The 25,101-nt window shown below is 43.5% G+C and overlaps 1 long non-coding RNA gene across 4 annotated transcripts; it reads left to right on the top strand.

Moving 5' to 3' along the window:
* Positions 1–11,420: 11,420 nt before the first annotated feature.
* LOC132209195 (uncharacterized) lies at positions 11,421–23,477 on the top strand. 4 transcript variants are annotated; one of them, XR_009445296.1, is made up of 3 exons: positions 11,421–11,534; positions 11,670–11,713; positions 12,484–23,477. It is a non-coding gene; the product is annotated as an uncharacterized LOC132209195 (long non-coding RNA). The 4 variants fall into 4 exon arrangements; XR_009445297.1 differs by having other exon boundaries at positions 11,670–12,058; XR_009445295.1 differs by having other exon boundaries at positions 11,670–12,625; positions 16,522–23,477.
* The last annotated feature ends 1,624 nt before the right edge of the window (positions 23,478–25,101 follow it).

Raw genomic sequence — 25,101 nt, 5'->3', positions numbered from 1 at the left:
TACACTTTGAACACATGAGGTCCAAGGGTCTTTGTGGCGTCCCAATTGTCAAAGCCTTAGACACTGAAAAAAGATCATTTATTTCTACTGTTTCCTGTCTGCCAACCAATTCACAATCTACACCAGTAAATTCCCAACAATCTTATGAACTTTGATTTTGCACACTAACCTCTTAAGCGGAACTTGATCAGCAGCTTTGAGAAAATCCAAATGACCCCATCCACCGGGTTCTATCAGTTACATTTTCAAAAAAAAACTTTTGTAGATTTGTCTGACATGATTTACCCATCCGAAATTGACAGGCTTCAGGTCCAGTCGAAACGCTGACTTGCCTGGTCCCCAGCATAATAGGCAGTCAAAGATTATAGACATGGCCCATGGCAGCTCGTTCTCCACAGCACCTGAGATGGGCAATAAATGCTGCTCCAGGCAGCACTGGCCACATCTCACCAACAAACATTTCATAACAAACAATCTAAGGCCCGCTGTTCAGACCCATCCTTATTTTCAAATTTCTCCATGGTCTTTCCTTTTTGTTTCCACATGGTCCATACCTTTCCCCACAGACAGAACAGGCAAACCATAAACAGACAGAACAGTCAGAGGCTGATCATGGTCACCTTCTGATTCAGCAATTGCCGCCGGAGGGAGGGGGAGGGGCAGATCCCGAGCAGCTTCTCGCTCTGATTCGAGCCGCCCGCTGGTTGCCCCGGCAACCCTGGCAGCAGGAGGGGAACAATAGGTGGGGGCGGCGCTCCCGTGTCCACGTGCCTGAAACCTGAGGCATCACCACGGAGCACAGCAATTCCTATTGGCTGCTTCAGTCCTGGGCTCACAATGCAGATGTTGTCTTTCCAGTGAAACCTCCTCCTCTGTGCAACATCTGGGAGCAAAGCAATGTCTCCTCCCTTTCCATTTCTTTAGTCTTTCTGGGTGGTAGGGTCGGGAAACTGTTCACTTGCAGCAAAGGAAGGGAGAGGGATTGAATCCAGGGAGGGTGCCTACTCTGCAAATGTTGGTTCTGGTACGTCTCTTAAATTTACTGTCATCATTTGCTCTCTTAGCTTTACACATTTGTTTTCCTGCTAAAATGGTGGCCTCTTTCCTCATGTTCATGTTTGCATGATTTCTGTTAGAGATGATCAAGATTTAGGGGACAGCAAATTGATTAGCAATAAAAGCCAAAATGTGATTTTCGTTCCTCACAATTTGCAGCACCATACATTAGAGACTCTCATTTGAGGTCTGACTATGGAGTGAGCAACATGTAGCAAAATTGTCTTACAGCCAAAATCCCCATTTACAATCCAGGACTATGTCATGGTGTATGTTGATGGGAAAAGGAAATAGCCTTCCTCCCCTGGCTAGTCAACTAATCACAAACTGTTTGATTAACAAATGAATTCAAGGACTGGATAACTCGTCCATGTATTGCTATTCACTAATCTAGATCAAATTCCATTTACCACTGATCAGCCGGTCTGTAAACTAAGGCTATCCATCTCATTATTTACCATCTATTACTTTTGCATCATCTGAACTAACTGATCAACCTTCATACATTCAAATCTAAGGCATTTACCTAAAACAAAAATAAGGGCCCAACATTGGCCACTCTGCCACACCAATGTGCACAGATTTGCGGTTAGAAACAAAACAAAACCCACCTCTCTGCTTCCTGAACCTCAGCCAATTGTGGATCCAATTTGCCAAATTTCAATGGATTCTATGCGCACTTAGCTTTGCTTTCAGTCTCCCAAAAGTCTTGCTGATGTCAAAGAGATTAAATAAAAGTATTGGGAACAAAAACAAAGTTGCTGGAAAAGCTCAGCACTTCTGGCAGCAACCGCGAAGGAGAAAACAGAGTTAACGTTTTGAGTCCGGTGGCCCTTCAGAAGGGTCCCTTTGTGGTTAGTGGGGAATTAAGAACCTTGCAAGCACCCTGCTATTTCATCCTAACATCACAGGAGACATTTCACTTGACCTTGGATACTGATCTGCATTGAAACCTTCCAGACTGCTTAGTACTTCCTTTCTCTCTCTGTGATAGTTTCTTTACATTCTATCACAGACCTTCTCCCTGATTCATCTATTTCACTAGTGAGCACTGACACAAAGTATTCATTTCGACCCAGGCCAACACTCTCTAGTTCTACGCACAGATACCTCTGTGGTCCTTAATGGGCCTTACACATTCCCCCTTATCCTTTAACCATATGTCTACCTGTAAATCAACAGAGCATTTTGCTTCATTTCACTTGGCAGTATCAATTCATATTTCCCTTAGCGCTCTCCTTATCTCTCCATTTATGTTCCCTCTTGCACATGTACCTGAAAGTATCTGCTTCCTGTGCACTATGGCCAAATCATATCTTATTAAAATCAACCAAGTTAGAACTTTGATTACAGGTCCATCCTTGTCCTTTTCCATAACAATCCCAAATCTTTTCAAAAGAGTTCTGATAACTGCCTGCAAAATTCTCCCCGCTAATACTTCAAGCACTTGTCCGCGTTGGTTGTCTGAAGTTAGGTCCCCTCTTTCCTCATTGGGGGGTTCTACATCCTGGCTTCAAAAACTCGATCCGAAACTTGAGCTCTGATTTCTCTCCAAGATGCTGCCAGATCTGCAGAATGTTGTCAACAATTTCTTTTTTGTTTCTGATTTACAGCATCCCAGTTCTTTCCGTGTTTATTTTATACATCTCAATAGTTCCGGAAGTGTTATGAACATTTGTAGCTCGACTAGGCTGCCAGGCAGTGAGTTTCAGTTTCCCCCCATTATCTGAGTGAAAAAAATCCGCTCAACTCATCAAAACTTCCCGCCGCTTACCATCAATCCATGTCGCCCGATACTGATTCCACCACTAAGCAGAAAGATTTGTTCTTGTTTTCTCTATTTCCCTCATAAATTTATACATTTCAATCATGTCCCCCCTTCGTCTACAACAAAACGGAAGTTGCTGGAAAAGTTCAGCAGGTCTGGCAGCATCTGGGAAGAAGAGATAGCGTTTCGGGTCCGATGACCCTTCCTCGGTCTGTTCTGCTGGAAAGAAACTAACCCCAGTCTGTGAGGGCTGTATGGTCCCTGCTGACAACATTAGAATCTGTCCTGCTGGGCAGAATGATCTGTCATTACCTCAAATACTAAACCGTCTTCTGTGAACCGAAACCAGCGCCGAGATTGACCACAGCCCCGCATCCGCCAGAGCTCCCTGAGCCAGCAGCGTGTAACTGGGGATTGGGAGAAAGGGGATGAGAGAGGGTTGGCGATATGATCTAACACACAGTGAGCTCCAGTTCACCTACATTACCGGGAAACCGACAGAGTTCTAAACACTCACCAACTCGACTGCAGGGAAACATTCACCAAGAAAAGGCGGAGCAGAGGCTGTTTCTGGACTGAAAAACACCCCCTACCTGTCAATCACAAATTTAGTCCCGCCCACTTCACAGAACTTGCAGTTTCCGGAAACTGAACTCAGACCTGCCCAAAAGCGGGGCGGTCCAAGGCGAGTACCACAGGGAGCCTCGCTGTGCTGTCCCCATTCTCTGACCCAGTTACGTGTCTTTATCCCGCGATTCCCAATCCAGTGTCTCCCACTTTTCGCTGTTGACCCTGTATCCCGGGATAACCAACAAATTCCCTCCCCATTCCCCTGGTTATCTTGTAGTGTGTGTGTCAGACTGTGTCCCGCCTTGCTGAGTGTCTCTTGCATTTCACTGTTAGTCTTTCAGCTTCGAACCATCAGCAGTGTTTTTTCGTTCTATAATCCTATCACACGGATTAAACATTATTAACAATTCAATTCATTGCTCCATATGTGTTTTATAGCTTCCTTGAAATTGTGTTCAATTTTCGAGGGATTTTTCAGTTGGGGGAGGATTTAAATGTAATTGCAATGTAACCTGTTCCTCCGATTCGATCACGGCTGCTGGCACTGATGAAATCCTCACAAAACATCAATGGAAGGACTGCATCCACTGTACATCTGCCAATGTGGTATACTGCATCCACTGTACCCGGTGTGGCTACCTCTACATTGGGGAAACCAAGCGGAGGCTTGGGGACCGCTTTGCAGAATACCTCCGCTCAGTTCGCAACAAACAACTGCACCTCCCAGTCGCAAACCATTTCCACTCCCCCTCCCATTCTTCAGATGACATGTCCATCATGGGCCTCCTGCAGTGCCACAATGATGCCACCTGAAGATTGCAGGAACAGCAACTCATATTCCGCCTGGGAACCCTAATGGTATCAATGTGGACTTCACCAGTTTCAAAATCTCCCCTTCCCCCACCGCATCCCTAAACCAGCCCAGTTCGTCCCCTCCCCCCACTGCACCACACAACCAGCCCAGCTCTTCCCCTCCACCCACTGCATCCCAAAACCAGTCCAACCTGTCTCTGCCTCCCTAACCTGTTCTTCCTCTCACCCATCCCTTCCTCCCACCCCAAGCCGCACCCCTTTCTACCTACTAACCTCATCCCACCTCCTTGACCTGTCCGTCTTCCCTGGACTGACCTATCCCCTCCCCACCTCCCCACCTATACTCTCCTCTCCACCTATCTTCTTTTCTTTCCATCTTTGGTCCGCCTCCCCCTCTCTCCCTATTTATTCCAGAACCCTCACCCCATCCCCCTCTCTGATGAAGGGTCTAGGCCCGAAACATCAGCTTTTGTGCTCCTGAGATGCTGCTTGGCCTGCTGTGTTCATCCAGCCTCACATTTTATTATCAATGGAAGGAAGGTGCGTGGAAGGTGGAAGACAGAAGGAGAACAGATATCATGTGGTCAGTTTAGTTATAGATTTCAATGTTCCTCCAGGCTGTAAAGTGACAAAGTGGCGAAAAAGAAAACAAAAAGAAAACAGAAAGAGATATGCAACCAGACAGCAGATGAGATAAAAAAATTATTCAAAATATTAGGTGGTTGATACCCTGCTGATGGAGATAGATCATTTTCTGCCTTGTATGTCTGGGCATTATTATCAACATCTGATTAAAATAAGAACTGGAGCAGAACAACAATTGTAATACACAGAAATAAAGTCAATTTGACAAGCGAGTCACTAACCCTCCAACTCTGGCAACATCCTTGTCAATCCTCAGCCCTTTCACTACATCCTTCCTATAGCAGTGAGACCAGAACTGCACACCATTCAGTCATGACAGAATGGCACAATTCTGTTCGGATGCATTATGGTCTTGTGATCTGAACACTCAGCAAAACCAGCACAGTTTGAATTGGCATATTAAAATGGGAAATGGCATAGCAGCAAAGTAGTAGACTAATGGTCACTGTTTCAGGTCAATCTCTTCAGAATGAACATTTCCCATTCTGTCGAACATCCTCCCCACTCATCCACAATCACAGCCTGCCTGGACTGGCAATAAGCATTATCTTCTTTTGTGATTACACTTGTCAGGCAGGAGCAGACTTGGCAGCAGAGCTGGGCTGTAAAGCAACAATCAACTTTATTGAGACAGAGTCAGTAGAAGGTGATCTGCTGTCAGGCAAACTGCAGTGATAAATGCAGACAACAACTTACACTCAAACAGTTGTACTGTTCCTGTCAGTGGCTAAACAACAGTGTTAAAAGGACTTCTGATAGTTTTTGCAGCCTTGATCTTCAAAGTGTCTGTCTTGGGCCTTCATCTTCTGACTCTGGTTGGTCTCCACTGCACAGACACAGATCTATTTTATCCTTGTTCTTATCTGATTAACTCCCCACTGTGCCCAGTCACAGTTCATATAAGCAACACTGACCTTAGTCAACCTCGTGATCTTCTGCATATTTATGCCTGTGCTGTTTTCCTCTTAACTCAGGGCTGCTACATCTATAATCCTTTATTTCACCAGCACTTCTGTACTCACTGACAAAAGAACTGCAAGAGCTTTCTTTAACTGTTACCTACACAAAACAGTTTCAAATCTGACAAAGTCTCAGCATGTCTAACTTGGCATCTTTTTGAACTTTTACTTTTTATGTTTTGTTTATCTACTGTACTGCATGTCCATGAAGACCTCACCAACCTTTACAGATGCACCATAGAAAGCATCCTATCTGGGTGCATAATGGCCTGGTGCAACGACTGCTCAGCCCAAGGCCATAAGAAACTGCAGAAAGTTGTGTGCACAGCACGAATCATCACAGAAGCCAAACTCTTATCCAGAGAATACAAGGTGTAGAGCTGGATGAACACAGCAGGCCAAGCAGCATCATACGAGCAGGAAAGCTGACATTTCGGGTCTAGACCCTTCTTCAGAAATGGGGGAGGGAAAGGGCGTTCTGAAATAAATAGGGAGAGAGGGGGAGGCGGATTGAAGATGGATAGAGGAGATGATAGGTGGAGAGGAGACAGGTCAAAGAGGTGGGGATGGAGCCTGTAAAGGTGAGTATAGGTGGGGAGATAGGGAGGAGATAAGTCAGTCCAGGGAGGATGGACAGGGCAAGGGGGCAGGATGAGGTTAGTATGGAGGAGATGGGGGTGGGGCTTGAGGTGGGAGGAGGGGATAGGTGGGAGGAAGGACAGGTTAGGGAGGCAGGGACGAGTTGGGCTGGTTTTGGGATGCAGTGGAGGGTGGGGAGATTTTGAAGCTGGTGAAGTCCACATTGATACGTTTTGGGCTGCAGGGTTCCCAAGCGGAATATGAGTTGCTGTTCCTGCAACCTTCGGGTGGCATCGTTGTGGCACTGCGGGAGGCCCAGGATGGACATGTCGTCTGAGGAATGGGAGGGGGAGTTAAAATGGTTTGCAACTGGAAGGTGCAGTTGTAAAGTGCGAACCAAGCGTAAGTGTTCTGCAAAACAGTCCCTAAGCCTCCGCTTGGTTTCCCCAATGTAGAGGAGGCCACAACGGCAACAGCCTCCTATCCATGGACTTCATTTACACTTCTCTTTGCCGCAGAAAGGCTGCCAACATCATCAATGACCCGTCCCATCTCGGTAATGCTCTCATCCAACTTCTTCCATTGGGCAGAAGATTGAACACACCCATCAAGGGGTTCAAGAACAGCTTCTTCTCTGCCATTATTCGACTGATGAATGGACTCTGTAACTCCAAATAGTGTTGATCTTGCTTTGCACACCTCCTATGCAGGCATAACCTTGCATGCCTTGCTCTGTCTAAGCACACACTTTGATCTGTAAATCATTGTTTGCTATGATCTGCCTGCACCACTCTCAAAAACACTTCACTGTACTTCAGTACACGAGACAACATAAATCAAAATCAAAACATTCTAATGGCAATCGATGATAGCTTTCAATAATCTTCAAAGTCAATGTTGAAACTCATCTTGTTGCTGACTTCATAAAATTGCAGGATGAAACCAGTGCAAGAGTGACCTGGCCCTCCAGATCTGAGCATGGATAAGGGTTAGAAGTGGTTCTAAAAAGGCATTTCAGGTGACTATTCAAAAAGGAAACTGAAAATTTTGTCAAGTGTCCCAAACCCCCGGCCTGTCCAAATTTGTACAGACGCACACTTACTCAATTCCAGTTTGTACTCCACATGCTGCCTATTGCTTTGACCTGGTGCTCCTGTAAGTTTCAGCAAAGGTGCAGACAGTCTTCTCAAATCTTTGCTCTCATCGCTCAGATGCTTTTGGTCTTCACTCAGAGTTTCAGGGCACCACATGGTCCTGGAAAAGAATCCCACTTCTCCTTGTGCAGGGGCAGACAGAGTTATTGTGGGGCAAAGTGTTGTGATGGGAGATAGAGGTGGTATGTTAGGTGCTCCCTTGGTTTTGCAGTGAAAATAGTGAGAAGAGGAGAGCGTTTTATGTGACATTCCTTGCTCCCTGTCTCCTCTTCTGTAGCAGCATCCCAACAATACCATGACTCTGAGGTAGAGGCGATTACTGACATTTTGCAAGCCCATCGATACAAATATTGATCAGCCTGATTAAGGCATCAGAAATCTTCTGTACCTTTGTGGTCATGACTTGTAATGGATTGAGTGCAGAGTAATGCCTTAAGCTCCATGCGACATCCGTACTCTCTAATGACAGTCTCTGAAACCTTTGCCGTCATGAAGGCCATATGTGTTTTTTGCACTCCTGCAATTCCCCTTTCCAGATATTTTTCTGACCCACCCCACTTACAACACTCCAGGGTTAGAGCTGCTGACAACCCAAACTATGGAATTTCCTCCCTGAACCTCTCTCTTATTCTTTATGATACATCGTAAAATTGATATCTTTAATCGATGTTTTGCTCATCTGTGAAGCACCTCGAACATAGAACGTAGAACAATGCAGCACAGAACAGACCTTTCGGCCCTCGATGTTGCGCCGACTTGTGAACTAATCTAAGCCCCTTGCCCTATACTACCCCATCATTATCCATATGCTTATCCAAGGACTGTTTGAATGTCCCTAATGTGGCTGAGTTAACTACACTGGCAGGCAGGGTGTTCCATGCCCTTACCACTCTCTGAGTAAAGAACCTGCCTCTGACATCTGTCTTAAATCTAACACCCCTCAATTTGTAGCTATGTCCCCTTGTACAAGCTGAAGTCATCATCCTTGGAAAAAGGCTCTCACTGTCCACCCTATTTAATCCTCTGAACATCTTGTATGTCTCTATTAAATCCCCTCTTAGCCTCCTTCTCTCCAATGAGAGAACAGACCCAAGTCCCTCAGCCTTTCTTCATAGGGCCTACGCTCCAGACCAGGCAACATCCTGGTAAATCTCCTCTGCACCTTTTCCAATGCTTCCACATTCTTCCTGTAATGGGGCGACCAGAATTGCACGCAATATTCAAAACGAGGCCACACTAGCATTTTCTACAGTTGCAGCATGACATCATGGCTCCGGAACTCAGTCCCTCTACCAATAAAACCTAACACACCGTAAGCCTTCTTAACAGCACTATCAACCTGGGTGGCAACTTTCAGGGATCTTAGTACATGGGCACCAAGATCCTTCTGCACAGCCACACTACCAAGAATCTTTCCATTGACCCGGTATTCTGCCTTCCTATTATTCTTGCCAAAGTGAATCACCTCACATTTAATCCATATTAAACTCCATTTGCCACCTTCCAGCCCAATTCTGCAGTTTATCCAAGTCTCCCTGCAACCTGCAACATTCTTCCACACTGTCCACCACTCCACTGACTTTAGTGTCATCTGCAAATTTACTAACCCATCCACCTATGCCTGCGTCCAAGTCATCTATAAAAATGACAAACAGCAGTGGTCCCAAAACAAATCCTTGAGGCACACCACTAGTAACTGGACTCCAGGCTGAATATTTTCCATCAACCACCACTCGTTGCCTTCTTACGGAACGCCAGTTTCTAATCCAAACTGCTAATTCTCCCTCAATCCCGTGTCTCTGTATTCTCTTCAATAGCCTACCATGTGGAACCTTATCAAAGGCTTTACTGAAGTCCATGTACACCACGTCAACTGCCCTTCCCTCAGCCACATGCTTGGTCACCTTCTCAAAAAACTCAATGAGTTTTGGGAGTCACAACCTGCCCTTGACGAATCCATGCTGACTATCTCCAATCAAATTGTTGCTTGCTAGATGATAATAAATCCTATCTCTTATAATCCTTCCCAAAATGTTTCCTACAACAGATGTAAGGCTCACACGTCTATAATTACCTGGGTCAGCCCCACTGCCCTTCTTGAACAAGGGCACAACATTTGCAATCCTCCAGACCTCTGGTACTGAACCTGTAGATAATGAGGACTCAAAGATCAAGGCCAAAGACTCTGCCACCTCCTATCTGGCTTCGCAGACAATCCTCGGAAAAATCCCATCTGGCCCAGGGGATTTACGAACTTCACACCTTCTAGAATTGATCACACCTCCTCCTTACTAACCTTAATCCTTTCAATTCTAGTAGCCCGTAACTCAGTCACCTCCTCTACAATATTCTCCTGTTCCTCAGTGAAAACAGATGAGAAATAAGCATTTAGCACCTCTCCAATCTCCACAGGGTCCACACACAACTTCCCACTTCTGTCTTTGACTGGCCCTATTCCTACCCGAGACATCGTATTATTCTTCACATACCTATAGAACGCTTTAGGGTTCTCCTTTATTCTACCTGCCAATGTCTGCTCATGTCCCTTCCTTGCTCTTCTTAACTCTCTCTTTAAATCCTTACTAGCTCATCTGTAACTCTCCATCGCCTCATCTGAATCATCTTGTCTCATCGTCACATATGCCTCCCTCTTCTGCTTAACAAGAGATACAATTTCTTTTGTAAACCACAGTTCCCTTACCTTATCGCTCCCTCCCTGCCTGACAGGGACATACTTATTAAGGACAGCAATATCTGTTCCATAAACCAGCTCCACATTTTGATTGTCCCCATCCCTTGCATTTTGCTAACCCATTCTATGCCTCCTAAATCTTGCCTAATCACATTATAATTGCCCTTCCCCCATCTATAACTCTTGCCCTGTGGCATATTCCTAACCCTTTCCATTGCTACAGTAAACATAACCAAATTATGGTCACTCTGTCCAAAGTGCTCACCTACCACTAAATCAAACACCTGGCCTGGTTCATTACCAAGTACCAGATCCAGTGTGGCCTCCCCTCTCGTCGGCCCTTCGACATACCGAGTCAGGAAACCCTCCTGCACACATTGGACAAAAACTGATGCATCCGACATACTAGAGTTATAGCATTTCCATTCAATGTTAGGGAAGTTAATAGCTGCCATAATGACCACCCTGTTCTTTTCACTCCTGCCCAGAATCATTTTGCCAATCCACTCTTCCACATCCCTGGAACTTTGCAGGGGCCTATAAAAAACTCCCAGCAGTGCGACCTCTCCTCTCCTGTTTCTGCTCTCAGCCCATACCACCTCATCAAAAGTTCTTTCAGCCACCGTTGTACTGTCCTTGGCTAACAAAGCCACACCTCACCCTCTTTTACCATCTTCCCTGACCTTAATGAAAGATCTAAACCCTGGAACTTGCAACATCCATTCCTGACCCTGCTCTATCCAAGTCTCTGAAACAGCCAAAACATCGAGGAAAATGACAGAGTAAAAGTTTCCATAAAATACAAGCTGTTTTGCCGTACATTAGGAGAATCAGGAATGGCCCTTTTTTTCCCCATCTCGGGATGAACCCTCACCATCACTCACAGAGCTAATGAACAGCAGGAAAAATCTTCACCACTGACGACCTGCACTCACCTATCACCTTCCCACCTACCTTCCCCAGCCCCCACTCTGTTTATGTTTCAGTTCCCGTCCCCTCCCCCATTTCTGAAGAAGGGTCCTGAACCATCAACTTTCCTGCTCCTCTGATGGTGCCTGGCTCGCTGTGTTCCTCCAGCTCCACACTGTCATCTGTGACTCCAACACCTGCAGCTATTGCTATCTCCCTGTGAGCGATGTCAGCTTTGGTTCAATCGGAGCACGGGGCGGGGCCAATGGAAGCGGCCTACCCTCCAGCCAATCAGAGCGAGTGAGATGTTTGTCTGTGTGAAAATCATGTGATCGCCTCTGTCCGCGGGCGCAATATCTCTGCGAATGAGGGTTAGCTGCTTTCGGAAGGTACAGTACACGGGATAAAAAGGAAAGCTGCAAAAAAACGGGAGGGAAATACTTTCGGTATTGACTGAGAGGCTTTATTAGCCGTTGATGCATGTCAGAAAACAAATTTTAACATGCCGGCCCCGTTTTTTGCAGCAAACGGAAAAACTGCTACGGACCTGAGGCTGCGATAGGCAGAGGTAATTGCCACCATCTTTATTAGGGGCAGTGATCTTCGGGACTCATGCCGGATCGCCATATTTATAGGTGGCAACCTGCAGTGGAACGCAAGCGCAGCCTTTCTTGCTTGGGAGGGGAGATTAAGACAAGAGAAATGTTTGTTTTTGTTTTTGTTTTTCTGGACTTCTTTCCCAGACTGTGAGACACGGCGTGTATTTCCTGGGAAGGACCTTTGACGCTGGCGGAGTACTGGCTTCAGGCAGTATAAATTGCTGCAAGTTATCCGTTAGATATTTAATGGAGGAGAAATGCCGAAAACGTGTTCAGAACTGCATGTTCAAAAACAAAGTTGCTGGAAAAGCTCAGTAGGTTTGGTAGCATCTGTGAAAGGAAAAAAAATAACGTTTCGGATCCGCTAATCCTTGCTTAGAACTTCATGTTACCTGTTGCACTCTCACTGTAGGAAGTCCTGCTTTAAATATTATGATCTATTAAAGCATATCCGTTTGCCCAGTATTCATATGATTGGGATCAAATCACTGAAAGTGCTCTGAGTCCCCTTGTGCTCCCTCGTCAAATTTATTAATGTCTGACTTCCTCAGTCTGTAATAATGGGTGTATTTTACCTCTGCATCTTTCTGTGTGGGGGAGCAGGGTGCTTTTAAGAGGAGGATTTATACATAACTAACAGAAACCAAGAGAAATGTTTGCCTTTTCCAGACAATCTTGTGTTTTCTGGATTTCTGTCCAGGCCTGACCGTTATTTGTCTCTTGTGGATTTGCTTTACAGGATATTTATTGAGAATAATTTGCAAACCAGGATCCCAATGCAAGTTCTCCATTAAGCGGAGTGATCAGGATCTGAGTATCATTGACACTTAACAGTGAAAGGAAAGAGGTTTAACCATTCTATGCATGGGAGAATACTCCTGGTAAGTTTGTAACTTGAAAGCAGGATATTCAAATTTTTGGTTTGATCACCTCTGGGATAAGTGTTCAGTTCTATACCCTGCAGCTGAGAAAGGAGATATTGGCCTGAGAGGGGTAGATTTGTCCAAACAACACCTCGTCTCTTTGAAAGAACTGTCATATTTAGTCCCAATCGCCCACTTCATGATTTTAGTCTATACATTTTTCATTCTTGAATACCTGCAAACTTCCTTTTAAAATTCCTGATGGGCACAAATTCCAGCACCCCTCCAGGTGGAATCTTCCATTTCCTGACAACTCCATTGATCCTGAAACTGCTGAAGTCTGTGTTGATTCCTGAGGTTTATAAATTACTGCATTTAACGTGAAGATGCTGTTCCCTGAGCTTCCATTGAGCTGCATTGAAACAGTATGGGAGGCTGAGATCAGAGTGGGTGTGAGCATACAATGAAAATGAAAAGGCTGCACTGTGAGTGCTGCTTGGCTAAATGAGAGTGCTTTGGAGTTGGGTGAAACAGAAAGTGAAACTGAAAGATTGAGTGTGATGCTCAGTCTCAGTTTGGGCAGTTCAGAAAGTCTCTCAGTCCTAATGGAAACAGCCAATTGATATTTGATACTGTAAAGAATTTTCTTACAGTTTTTAAAGTATATATTAGCTTAAATAAAGTTAGGGGCTTTAGGTTTATAATAGTAATGTTTGAAATGAAGGGGGAGGACCTAGCTTAATTAAATTCTTTTTAAGGCAGAAACTGGCTTAATCTGGAGAGAAGTCAAAACAGAAGACATCACACCTGTGATGTGCTCCTCTTGCACAATAGAACATAGGCTCTTGATGTTGTGTCGACCTGTGAAACCACACTGAAGCCCATTTAACCCACACTATTCCATTATCATCCATATGTTTATCCAAAGACCACTTAAATGCCCTTAAACTTGGCGAGTCTACTACTGTTGCAGGCAGGGCATTGCACGCCCTTATTACCCTGAGTAAAGAACCTACCTCTGACATCTGTCCGATATCTATGACCCGTCAATCTAAAGCTATATCCCCTCGTGCTAGCCAGCTCCATCTGAGGAAAAAGGACCTCAGTGTCCACCCTATCTAATCCTCATATCATCTTGTATGTCTCTATTAGGTCACCTCTGAACCTTCTTCTCTCTGACGAAAACAGCCTAAAGTCCCTCAACCTTTCCTCATAAGACCTTCCCTCGATACCAGGCAACATTCTGGTAAATCTCCTGTGCACCCATTCCAATGCTTGCACATCCTTCGTGCAATGCGGTGACCAGAACTCCGAGTGCGGCCGCACCAGAGTTTCGTACCGCTGCAATATGACCTCATGGTTCTGAAACGCAATCCCTCTATCAGTAAAAACGAACACATTGTACACCTTCTTAACAACCCTATCAACTTGTGGAAACTTTCAGGGATCTATGTACATGGACACCGAGATCTCTTTGCTCATCCACACTATCAAGAATCTTACCATTAGCCCAGTACTCTGTATTCCTGTTACTCCTTCCAATGTGAATCACCTCACAGTTTTCCGCATTAAACTCTGGGACATTACCAGTGTCCCTATTGGCTATTTGTGCAGGAAGTGTGTCCATCTGCAGCTACTGGTTAACTGCTTTTCAGAGCTTGAGCTGTGGGTGCAGTCAGTATGGAGCATCCATGGTAACTGAGAAGGTTGTGGTCGCATTCTCAACAGACTGGTCACGCAGCAGGTGAAGATTACACAGACAGCAAGGGAATGGGTGACTATCAGACAAGTAAAAGGCTCAGAAAGGAAGTGCTGGAGTCATCTCCCTCAAATAGATATACTGTTTTGGGTACTGTTCAGTTGGGGGGGAGAGAGGTGGGGGATGTTGGGGTGGCCACTCGGGAAGCAGCATCAGTCGGGTTCATGGCACTCGGAGTAACTCCGCTGCATAGAAGGGGAGGGAAACGATAAATATGACTGTAGAGACAGGGGATTCAATAGTAAGGGATAGAGAGAGACATGAATCCAGGATGGTATGTTGCCTCCCTGGTGCCAGGATTAGCGATGACACGGAGCAGCTTCAGGACATTCTGGAGTGGGAGGGTGAACATCCGATTGTACCAGTGACATAGGAAAACCAAGGGAGGAGGACCTGAAAGCTGAAGATAGGAAGTTAAGAGATACACTAAAATACGAGATCTCAAATGTAGTATTGTCAAGCTTACACCCAGTGCCACATTGTTGTCGGGAGAAGTTTGTGTTGTGTTCAGTTGTACAAGTGACCTTTATTCAGAGCTCTGTTACCGCATGTGTGGGAGAGGCCAGAGTCCACTCCAAACCTGGCTTTCACATGAGGCCTAATTCCCCTCTTAAATACAGCTCAGATTGGAAGAGTGGACAGTGACACTCAAACTTTCCCTGGCTGATTGTGATATTTTTATTCCATTCGCTAGGTGTTATTTACATGCAATATTGTTGTCATTGTTAGCCACACACCCCAAATCAATATACCCAATCCAGTAAGCAAACCATTTTCCTAGGATGGTGACGGCGAGTACGAGGGGGCATAGCTTTAAATTGAGGGGTGAAAGATATAGGACAGATGCCAGAGGTAGTTTCTTTACTCAGAGAGTAGTAAGGGAATGGAACGCTTTGCCTGCAACGGTAGTAGATTTGCCAACTTTAGGTACATTTAGGGTGTCATTGGACAAGCATATGGACGTACATGGAATAGTGTAGGTTAGACGGGCTTGAGATCGGTATGACAGGTCGGCACAACATCAAGGGCCGAAGGGCCTGTACTGTGCTGTAATGTTCTATGTCGTATGTTCAAACAATCGTGGACAACACTATGTTCAGTCCTAAACCCTTCTATAATCTCCTGAGGTTAGCTCGAAAACTACTTCGTCTGTCTTTGGGACCTTACAATGCTTTTGACAGTTATATTCCTCCTCAGACATTTGCCAGCTGCACCACATTTTTTTGCCAAAAACCAAAATGGTATCTTATCACTAAGAACTTTTCCAAATTCTCTACTAACTGTAGTGTGGATTGTTAGGAATTGTGATTAAGTCTTTTAAACTCAACTCTGATATAAAGTGACTACAATTTGTAATACAGTTGACAAATTGTGGAAAAATCCCTCTCTTACTTCAGCTTAAAAGATCAAACAGTGTTTCTGACTTGCTGCTGCAGTTTACAATCCCAACGATTTGCATTCTGTAAATGATTTTTAAACTGAAGTTTCATTTTCTACTCTAAGCGCTTTCCATTATTACTTTCTTGTTTTAATAAAAAGCATCTATTCCAGTTCCACTGAGTGTGAAATTCAGTCACTTTAGAGCTTTACCAAGCCATGAAACAAAATTTGTTCAGATTTCACAAATAACTAAGGCACTAACCATATCTTCATTTCGGATTTTGTAATCTATCTTTGTCACTCTTCCCTTGATCTTTGGATGTAAGAATTTATTCAAATTATCCGTATCGACATTTCAATTGTTTTATCTCTCTGCAGCCCTGACTTCTCTCTTTATAATCTTCCTTTGCCCCTTCCTATGTTGTTGGTCTTTTCGAGGTTGTGTTTACACCATTTATTGCTTTTCCTTCCATAATGATACAGTGAGCTGCTTTTATTGCTGACAAACATTTGCTCTAGGAATTCAGCTAACCCTTTCACGTTAATTGGTTGTTTGCATTTCTGGTTACAATTACCTAAACAGTTCAGAATGCTGTAGGATCAGACTTTTGCTTCTACTTTTTATTAAGTAACAAACTTGTGATTGTGGCTGAACCAGGCCTTTAAAAACTGCCTCTTGTTAAAATGCTTATGTGTTTTGAACTGTCTGTTTACAGAAACCCAAGTAAATTCCCTAATGTTCCTTCTCAACAGGACTCTTTTATACCCCCCACAGGACCTTTTGTGATCTAATCCCGTAACAGTGTGAGCTGCTACAATGCACGTGCTAGTAAAAGCATAAGAGGACAGATGAGATGAGTGCATGGCTGGAGCTATAACTTAAAAGGTTTGGATTCCTGAGGCATTGAGACTGTTTGTTTGTTTCTGGGGAAGGTGGGACATGCACAAGCTTGAACAATTGTCCTGGGCAGAGCTGGGACAGATATTCTTGTTGATGCTTTTGCTAGTTCCACTGGTGAGGATTTAAACTCGTATGACAGGGGAATGGGAACCCAAGTATAGCTTTAGCAGTAAAAGACTCAAATCAGCAAATGGGATTTGAAATTAGTTCATGATGTTGTCGGTGGCTGAAAGATTAAAAGAAAGAAGGATTAATCAAGATCAAATCTCTTTTCATACATCAGTCCTGTGATCCCAGGAATTGGCCTGGTGAACCTTCTTTCCGATCATTCAGTAGCCAGGCCATCCTTCCTCTGGAAAGGAGAACAAAGGTGCACACGACTCCAGGTGTGGTCTCACCAAGGCCCTTATAGAAAGATATCCCTCTTCCTGTACTCGAATCCTCTCACAATGAAGGCCGAAATATCATTTGCATTCTTCACTACTTGCTGCTGCCTGTTTCCGAAAAGAGAATAGGAGAGAAACACGGAACTAAATGGGGTCAGACACTCGGGTAACATTGTGTTCAACAATGTCCCCATTGTATCGGTGCTGGCCACCAAGCACCTATTGAAGCTAGGCCCGTTTTCTGGCACTCGGTGTGTAACCTGTATTTTGGTGCAGTGGATGATCATCTCAACACTTCTTCAAGATTGCAATGGTTCCTGCATCTATCACCATTTCAGATGCTGCCAGATCTGCTGAGTATCTCTATCATTTTCTGTTTTTATTTCAGATTTCAGGTATTTTTCTGCATCTTAGTCCTTCAGAAGGATCAGAGGGTATGGAGAGAAAACAGGAATTGGATTCATTTTCAGATGAATAAAATGCCTGCCCTTCATGTCTGTCCAAACTCTATCTCTTTTTGTAGTTTTGGGCAAACGCTGACTGTTTCCCTTCCCTGAAGGACATTTAATGAACCAGTTCAGTTTTACTGATAATCCAGCAGTGCCCCTCAGTGTTGCATCCACAATTGATCAGATTAATTTCTGAGTTTGACAATCTTTGTGTGTGTTCTTCTGGTTTCTCTCTCTCTCTCTACTTTTTTTTTCTTCAGTTTGAAATTGTGATTGCATTCAGAGAAATCAAACAAAACCACATCCAGATCTGACACTCAATCTGTTTGTCGTAACCTAATTATCTCAGGATTTTGAACATTAAAGGAAGAAGCACTGTTCACACCAGGGAGAAATGCGTATTGTCTGTGTGTCGAAGATTCTGTGAAGATTCATCTGAAATGCCCAAACACCAGCACGGTCACACTGGGGAGAGACTGTGGAAATGTGGGGATTGTGGGAAGGGATTTATTTACCCATCCCAGCTGGAAATGCACCAACGCAGTCACACTGGGGAGAAACTGTTCATTTGCTCTGATTGTGGGCTGGGATTCACTCAGTCAAGCAACCTGCTGAAACACCAACGAGTTCACAGTGGGGAGAGACTGTTCACATGTTCCGAGTATGGGAAGGGATTTGCTCACTCAACCAACCTGCTGAGACACCAGCGAGTTCACTCTGGGGACAGACCATTCACTTGTTCTATGTGTGGAAAGGGATTCACTCAATCATCCCAACTGTTAACACACCAGCAAGTTCACCACAACCACATTTGAAGGATTTTGCCCTTAAATCAAGGAATGAACTTTGATCTTTGGGCTGTTTGTACTGGTGTCATTAGTCCCTGCTCAAAACTTGATCTTCTCTTGGGAAATAAGGTAGGGCAGGTGACTGAGGGGTCAGCAGGGGGGACAATATTTTGGGGCCTATGATTATATCTCTATTAGTTTTAAAATAATTATGGAAAAGGATAGACTTTGGTCGAAGAGTCAAAGTTTTAAATGAGGCCAATTTTGACACTACTATGCTTCTTAAAAGCACAGTAAGACCGCCTATGTGTGGGAATGCACGAGATGGGTGAGATACAAAAAAGTATTTTACATCAGTATTTACTGTGATAAAGGATACAAAAGCTAAAGAACTTCGAGAAATGAATGTGTATCTTGAAAAGCTCCATGTTGTAGAGGAGGTGGTGCTGGATGCCATACAGAGCATAAAGGTGGATAAATCCCCAGGACCTCTTCAGGTGTATTCTCGAACTTTGCGGGAAGCTAAGCTTGCGATTGGGCCCCTTGCTCAGATATTTGCACCATTGACAGTCATAGGTGAGCTGTTACACTGGAGGTTGGCTAATCTGGTGCCATTGTTTAAGAAAGGTGGTAACATAAAACCAGGGAACAATAAACTTTTAGTGAGCCTGACGTCAGTTGTGGGTAAGTTGTTGGAGGGAATTCTGAGGGATAGGATTAACATATATTTGGAAAGCGTGGACTGAATGGGGAATAGTTGACATGGCTTTGTCCATAGGAAATTATGCCTTACTAACTTGATTGAGTTTTTTTGAAGAAGTTAGAAACAAGATTGATGGCAGACCGGTGGATGTTTTCGATATTCCTCATGGTCGACTGATTAACAAGGTTAGATCACATGGAATCCAGGGAGAGCTGGCCATTTGGAAAGGCCTTTGACCTGCAGTATGCTGCAAGGATTGGTACTTAGTAACTATAACTCCTACATTCACATCCAAATCATCTTTATAAATGACACACCACTGGTCACAGGCCTCCAGTCGACAAAGCAACCCTCCACCAGCACTCCGTCTTCTACCTTCAAGTCAGATCTGTTTCCAAATGACTGGTTCTCTCTGTATTCCATGTGATCTGACCTTGCTAATCAGTCTACTATGAGGAACCTTGTCAAACGCCTTAGTGACATCCATATAGAACACATCCACCTCTTTGCGCTACTCAATCCTCTTTGTTCCTGCATCAAAAAAAATCAAGTCAGTGAGACATGATTTCCCACACACACAGCCATGTTGATTATCCCTAATCAGTCCTTCCCTTTCCAAATATTTCAAGTACTATCCCTCAGGATTCCTAGAACGACTTTCCCACCACTAATATCAGGCTCACTGGCCTATAGTTCCCTGGCTTTTCCTTACCACCTTTCTTAAATAGTGGCACCACATTAGCCAACTTCTGGTCCCTCACCTGTGACTATCGATGATACAAATATCTCAGCAAGGGGCCCAGCAATCACTTGCCTAGCTTCCCTCCGAGTTCTCGGATACACCTGATCAGGTCCCAGGAACTTATCCACTTTTATACGTTTTAAGCATCACTACCTCTGTAATATGGATAATTTTCAAGATGTTGCTATTTATTTCCCCACAGTCCATATCTTCCATATCCTTTTCTGTAGTAAATACTGATGCATAATACTTGTTTTATTATATTCCCCATTTCTTGCAATTCCACACATAGGAGGCATTGCTGCTTTTTAAGGGGCCCTGTCTCTCCATCGTTATCCTTTTTGTTCTTAATCTATTTGTAGAATCCCACTGGATTTTCCTTAATACTATTTGCCTAAGTTACCTCATGTTCCCTTTTTGCCCTACTAATTTCCCTCTTAAGTATACTATTGTCATTATACTCTTGTAAGCATTCACTCGATCTCTGCTGTCTATACCTGACATGTCCTTCCTCGTTTTTCTTGACCAAAACCTTGATTTCTCTCGTCATCCAGAATTCCCTATACCTACCAGCATTGTCCTTCACCCGAACAGGAGTATACTGTCCCTGAACTCTCGTTATCTCTTTTTTTTTGAAGGCTTCCCACTTTCTAACTTTCTGTTTTACCTGCGAACATCTGCCCCAATCAACTTTTGAAAGCTCTTGTGTAATACCATTAAAATTGGCCTTCCTCCAATATAGAGCTTTAACTTTCAGATCCGGTCTACTCTTTTCCATCACTATTTTAAAACTAATAGAATTATGGTCACTGGCCCCAAAGTCCTCCCCTGCTGATACCCTAGTCACCTGTCCTGCTTTATTTGCCAACAGCAGGTCAAGTTTTGCACCTTCTGTAGTCGGTACATCACATACTGAATCAGAACATTTTCCTCTACACTCTCAGCAAACTCCGCTCCATCCAAGCCTTTTAGACCATGGAATTCCCAGTCTGTTTGGAAAGTTAAAATCCCTTCCATCACCACCCTGTTATTCTTCCAGATAACTTCTTTCAAAATTATTTGTCAGATTCCTGCTGACTAATGGGGGTGGCTATAGTATAATCCCAATAAGGTGATCATCCCTTTCTTATTTCTCAGTTCCACCCAAATAACTTCCCTGGATGTATTCTCAGATATATCCTGCCTAAGTAACGCCGTAATGTTATCCTTGCTCAAAAATGCCACTTTTCCCTCCTCTCTTGCTTTGCTTCCCCCTCCCCCTTCGACTTTCTATCCTTTCTATAGGAACTATATCTTAGAACATTAAGCTGGCAGCCCTGTCCACCTCTGAGCCTTGCCTCTGTAATTGCAATGATAACCCAGTTTCATGTTTCCAATCTTGCCCTGAGTTCCTCTGCCTTAGCTGTTAGGCCTCTGGCATTGAAATAAATGGCGTTTAATTTATTAGTCCTTTCGCATTAATCTCAATAACAAATACGTAACTGTAGAGTAGGTTTTGAAAATGATAACGTTTTATTGCTGTAGATCAACACATTCACACTGGGTAAAGACAATCCACCCGCAGTGTGTGAAAAGGGATTCCCTAGTTCATTAGGACGGGTTTTCATAGAATTCGGAGTATTCCTACAGTATGGAAACAGGCCCTTCGGCCCAAGAATTCCACACAAAACCTCAGAGCATCCCACCCAGACACATCTCCCCGTAGCCCACCTAATGTACGCATCACTGAACACTCTGGGCAATTTAGCTTGGCGAATCCACTAACCAGCACGTGGGAGGAAACCAGAGCACCTAGAGGAAACCCACGCAGCCACAGGGAGAATATGCCAACAACCACACACTCGGTTGCCCAAGGGTGGAATCAAATCCAGGTCCCTGGCACTGTGAGGCAGCAGTGCTAACCGCTGAGCCACTGTGGTTAAACACCAATGAGTTCCCAAGAATCTGTAGGAATTTTTGTTGCTCGTATTATCTGTATTCAAGTCATGTTATCTGGGCTTGTTTCTCATGATGTTTGAAAACACCACATGTCTGGTTACCTTGTTGGGAGAAAAAATGATATAAATTTTATTAAAACTACTGTGCATTGGATCTTTATCTCAAAAGCAGACTAATTTATTTTGAAAGGGGAGATGGAGAGCCTATCTCCTCTATCCTCACCTCCAACAAGTGCGAGGAACCTGTGGTTTTTATTTTTCACTCAATGACAGTCAGTACATTTCATATGAGCAACTGGGAACCGAGTCATCCCAAAATGCTTGAAACTTAGTGTACTAATGGTACACTATTACAATAATAACCATTACAATTCTTTTCTGAACCTTTTGAAGTTTTACAACATCCGTCCTTCAGCAGGAAGAGTAGAATTACACACAGCGGTTACACCTAAACTGGAATGGGAACTGCATCCTTGTGGGAGCTGGGGATGGGTTTCCAGTACTGTTGGGGGTCATGTAAAAAGTTTAGCAGTGGGCTGAAATCCAGAGAATGTTCAAAAATAATAATGGCCAAAAAGAGAAGAAACAAGAGAGTCTGGAAGGCATTGTCATTGGGCAATTAAGATATAAGAGAGTTTGCCACGGGTGAATGGTATTTAATGCTTGGAGTCAGATGAATAAGGCAGATGATTTGAGGATACAAATTAGTGGGGTCATAAAGCCATTGCTGTCACTTGGACATGGTTAGCAGCTCAGTATTCCAGGATACAGGGCCTTCATGCAAGGCAGTGGAGGTGGTAAAGGAGGAGGAAATATTGTTATTTTGCTTCAGGAATCTATATAGCAATAAGGACAGGTGACATTTTTGAAAACCCCTTTAAATAAATAAGGAGACAGATTTTGAGAAAGTGTAGAAGTAGCAGGATTATGGTAGCAGAGACTTTCAACTTCCTCAACATTAATGGAGTCGTCATAATGTGAAGGATTTATCAGAATTTTTAAAATACATCCAGGAGAGCATTTTTTCAGCCACTAAGTAGAAGTCCCAACAAGGAAGGGGAAGGTCCTGGACTTGACTTTAGGTTACAAAGTTGAGCAAGTGGTTGAAGTTTCAGTGGGATAGCATTTTGCAGGTAGTTATTATAACTATTCGATTCAGGATTTGTGTGAAAAAGGACAAGGATGGGTCTAAAGTCCTAAACTGATGCTGAAGTTATGAAGAAAGTAAATGGAATTTTGGCCTTAACTGCGAGGTGTTAGTGTTTTGAGGATCGGGACATCTTGTAACAACTGTATTGGATGTTGGTGAAGCCATATTGGTTTAGCTACTCGTATTTAAGAAAGGATATGCTGGCGTTGAATGCGGTGCAAAAGAGATTCGCTAAGCTGATTCATGGGATGTAAGGGTCATCAAGAATAGCTGGAGGAAGGGAATTTGCAAAGGGAAAATACTAAATAAACAGGTGGTGCCCAGTGTTGGGCTCATACTCACAACTCTGCACTTAAACAGCGTATGTTCCAACAACTGAGTTAACTTGGCCTTCCACAGTCAATGTTCAAATCCTGCTTTATAAGGTGACAAATGGGTTTTTCACTGACGCCGCTGCAGTCCAAGGAAGTAAAAGGTAACTGCTTTAGAAAATCCCAAGGTTCCAATGTATTCTTCTCATTCACATTGCAATCCATTTTCAGTACTTGCTCCAGGATTTAACATTCAAAATTAATTTCGTGATGTTGTTGCCCTCATCTTTAAGTGCCCTGTATAACTCCAGTCACTCGGTCGAATGGTGAAAAAGTCTGTTTCAATAAACCAATTTTTTTCAGCTACAGTCTAAGAAATGTTCCTTTATTTGCTGAATCTCACACAACATTTTCTTTCTTCTGTGTGTCAACAACTTTTGCCAATTCTCATGTTACGGACTACATTTTCAGAATCTTTTTAACCAGAGGTTTCTGGTGCAGTTGTAAGACTTCATATTAAATGGTACAAAAAACCAAACGGGCTTAAAAGATGAGAAAGGAAATACATTTTTGTATTTTTGCGTGAAGACGGTTCAGTTACTGTGTGCTTGTTTCATATAAAATGGATGATTGAAGTGTTCACAGTGCACTATTTAAATAGCAGATACGAAGACCTTGTGAGCAAGCATTTAAGACATTTGACACATTGAGGGAATTAATTTAGAAACCCAAAATGTCCAGAAAATGTGCTGGATAAATTCAGCAGGTCTGTTATTTTCGCTCTTTTCGATTCAGGATGGGTATGGAAAAGGACAGAAATGGGTCTAAAGTCCTCTGCGGGTGCTGCAAATGATTAAGAGAGAAGATCGAATTTTAGCTTTAATTGCTACATAGTTGTTACAATTTTTAACAATTATGTAGGATGTTAGTGAAGCCATTCCTGCGGAGAGAAAGAAATAGTGCAAATATCTTGAAACTAACATGATTTCACTTGTCTCATTGCCAGACCTCCTATGTTTCTTTCACACTTTCTGTTAAACAGCAAGAAGTTCTTTTCTTGAGAAGAGAAAAGCATGAGAGGTAACCTGAGAGAAATTGGAGACTCTGCAGGGATTTGAGGCAAAAATGGTGTTGAGGTTGAGGTTGTTAGAGATTTAAGAAATGGTAATGCAGTCTCGAGGCCTCTCCTGCTCCATGACTAAAATTTGGTGCAGCGACATCATCATTGAAGACAATAAGGATGACCACGACTTGTCAGTTACTGTGGCTGAACAGTCTTAAGGTGCTGAATTAAGACTCCAGTCTTTTCATTGATGTGGGTTTGAATCCCACTGTTGCGAATGTTCCTTCAGCAACTGGCATTTTCTTCTCAGCAGGATTTTGCGAGTGCAAGAAAAGAGGAGACAATACACATATGACTTGCTGCATGAAGAAAAAAAATATATACTTGAAGTTTTATTAAAGTTATCTTTTCAAGGAGCTACACAGACATGTTTGAGTGTACAGGAGACATAGAAACAAAATGGTACAACAGGGATGAGGAAGAACAGTGCGAGAGAGGGAGGGGAAAACCTATGTTAGCTCATCCTCAGCGTTTATCCAGAACAGCATTCGGTGAGAGTAACTACTGTACAGTCCTGTGGAAAGTAGGTCCCATTCTCACTTTGAGAAAAACTTATCATGCTGTATGGTACTATCACGATGCTAAATTGGATAGTCTTTTAACAGATCTGTTGATGTATCTTTTTAGCACCTGTGATGCACTTTGGGCCAATAACACTAGAAATGAGACAGCAGAGATTTGAATCACTCCAACATTACAGGAAGGTTGAATGTGGGGGACCGGTCTGTGTTAGAGTAGTTAAATCTAGAAGTAACAAAGAATGGATAGGGTTTCAGCAGCAGATGAGCTGAGATGTGGATGGAGTCAGGTGATGTTACTGAGATAGAAACAGTTAGTTTGGTGATGATGCAGGAGAAAGCTCATC

This window comes from Stegostoma tigrinum, unplaced genomic scaffold (assembly GCF_030684315.1).
Source record: "Stegostoma tigrinum isolate sSteTig4 unplaced genomic scaffold, sSteTig4.hap1 scaffold_70, whole genome shotgun sequence".
Classification (NCBI taxonomy): Eukaryota; Metazoa; Chordata; class Chondrichthyes; order Orectolobiformes; family Stegostomatidae; genus Stegostoma; species Stegostoma tigrinum.
The sequence above is the reverse complement of the archived record's forward strand: the minus strand, read 5'-3'. Positions and strand labels throughout refer to the sequence as shown.